This window comes from Myodes glareolus, chromosome 7, assembly GCF_982192425.1.
Source record: "Myodes glareolus chromosome 7, mMyoGla1.1, whole genome shotgun sequence".
NCBI classification, from domain to species: domain Eukaryota; kingdom Metazoa; phylum Chordata; class Mammalia; order Rodentia; family Cricetidae; genus Myodes; species Myodes glareolus.
Genome location: NC_142032.1, coordinates 18,615,944 through 18,618,514, shown reverse-complemented (window position 1 = coordinate 18,618,514; position 2,571 = coordinate 18,615,944). Strand labels below are relative to the sequence as shown.

Here is a 2,571-nt window from a genome sequence, read left to right as displayed (position 1 = left end):
ACACAGCAGATGCTAGCAGGGCTTGCCGAGGGTTAATAAGATTCGTCGTCATCACTAATATCACAGACTCGTTGCTTTGAGAGTTGTTTAGGCTTTGTATTGAATGACGAGCAGCACAGGTGAAAATTAGAGCTAAGCTTGGACTCAGAATCAGATCCCAGCTTTGCCTCTTACTAGTTGAGACATTGAGTGACTTAGTATTGTCTGAGTGTTACTATTCTTGTCTGTTATATTGTAGCAGATACAAATGTGTGCGGCATAGTGGCAGAGTTATTATTATTGTCATAGAGATTACACTTTCGTCCCTAGGCAGCTGGAAGGTTCTGGTTGAGCTCTCTTTGAAGTCTGCCTGATCTGGCTTGATCTGGCCTCTTGCAGGTATGTACTCTGAGGTATTTTTTAAATGGAAAAGGCCATGGGAGGTGATGCGTGCCTATAAACCCAGCACTTACAAGGCTGACGGAGAGTTTGAGGTGAGCCTTAGCTACTTACTGAGTCTAAGAAGTTTTTGTAAAGATCTGTGATTGCTAACAAAAATTTTTTAAAAAGATAATATATTCAAAATGAATTAAAACATAAATATATTAATAATAATCTTTTATATCTTTCTCTGAAAGAGAAAATAATTTTAGAAACCATCCCATAACTCTCTCAACATCTGGGGAAACCTTCATTTCCACTTAAGACAGTGGTTCTCAACTTTCTTAATACTACAGCCCTTTAATACCTTTTAATACCTTTAATATCGTTGGAAGTTACCTCGTGTTGTGGTGACCCCCAACCATAAAATTATTTTTGTTGCTACTTCATAACTGTAATTTTGCTACTGTTATGAATTGTAATATAAATATCTGACGTGCAGCTTCAAAGGGGTCTCATCCCACATGTTGAGAACCACTGACTTAAAACAACAACAACAAAAGTCACAAAGTATATTGCCTTAGCAAAAAAGGAAAAAGAAAAGGAAAAAAAGAAAGAAAAGAAAAAGAAAATCACTTCAAAATGAGAGAAGAATGGGAAGGCCATAGGCCTTAAAATCAGAATATTCGCCTCACAGTATCCTGTTTCTACCTAGATATGTCTGTAGACACAGTGGCGTATGGCTAATGTAATGCCTGCTCTTTCGAAGATTTCTTTTTATTTATAGTGTTTTCGTGAAGGTATGCTATGCCTGTACACACGCTCAAAGAGGCCAGAAGAGGGCAACAGACACCTTGGAGCTGAAGTTACAGGCAGGCCTGGTTGGAGTCTTTGGAGCGGGTTACAGACCAGGCTGAAATAGAGTTCTCCTGAAGATCAGAAAAGGGCCTGACAGCTGAGCTCTCTCCAGCCCCAGTCCCTCACATTTTGTCTCTGAATTGTGGCCTCCTTTCCTCCTCCATTTCTTTGGTCATGACCTCAAATCCTGTGCTTTGATGCAAGGTGGATGCAGATGAAAAGATAAACAAAGAGCACATTCAATATCTTTGCGGGGAACACGGTATGTCTTAACTTCTAAAGCTGTGTTTTAAGACAGGGCTGTAATAGATGGCCTTGCTCAAAGCCGGCAGAGACGTATTTCTAACATTTCAACAGTAGAGGGCAGCACTGCCCTTTTTTTGAAAACTATTGAGGGGGCACCCACCAGTTGAAATTTTTGTTTTTAATTTTACTTTATCCGCACATGTTCTTTTAAATTTTATTTTCCTTATTGCGAATGTGATTTTTATAGAAATAATTTAGTATCTTCTATTGCTTAGTACGGGAAGACCAAGTGGTTGGTGGAAAACAGACAGTTTCAGGTGTCTTGCCCAGGTTCTGTCTGACTAAGGTAAACAGTGGCTTGACCTTAGGTAACCAGATAGCGGTGTGTATGAACAAAGTAAATGCTTCTGAACTTTCTAGATAGAAGTCCTTCTGAAGCAGGATGTGGTTTTGTTTTTAAGTGGGTGTAAATCATATGGTCATAACCCTGATGATGGCTTCTACATTCTTCCTCACTGACTTCATTCTGCTGCGTCAGTGCCCGTTTCTGACACATGTCGGACAGATCAGGGTAGTTGCTGGCGGAACACAGGTATGGTGACTTTAAGGAGAGATGCTCCTCAGGGTGGGGGAGGAACTCTGCTGAAGCTGCAGTTGACTGAAAGTGTGCAGAAACAGCCCCTGAGTTAGCCTTGCATGCTAGCCCCATTCTATCACACTATGATTTGAATTTCTCTCACCAATAAAAGGGAAAAAACATCTGTGACTTTTGTACTAAATGTAAGTCTCAATCTTGTTGTCTAGAACACACGGGGAGGGAATAATCCTAATTTTAGCAAATACATAACCAAAGTATTCTTAGCATATTTGGGTTCTGCCCTGACCCTGAAAAGATTTTTGGCAACAAGTCTTCAATTCCAACTTAAACAAACCTTCGGAGGAGTTAGTGGCAGCAGACAGTAAGTCTGGGACTGGCTCTGCCTTGTGAACTGAATGAATTATAACCTCTGCACCTCTGTTTCCTCCGCTCTCAAGTAGAGATGCCTCTAGATTTATTAGGAGGGCCAACTTAGAAAATGCACATGAAGCCAGGCGATGGTGGCACAC

At 40.7% G+C, this 2,571-nt stretch overlaps 1 long non-coding RNA gene across 1 annotated transcript; it reads left to right on the top strand.

Moving 5' to 3' along the window:
* On the top strand, nucleotides 1-2,243 carry LOC146893661 (uncharacterized). The gene is made up of 2 exons (XR_015003307.2): nucleotides 1-473; nucleotides 1,148-2,243. It is a non-coding gene; the product is annotated as an uncharacterized LOC146893661 (long non-coding RNA).
* The last annotated feature ends 328 nt before the right edge of the window (nucleotides 2,244-2,571 follow it).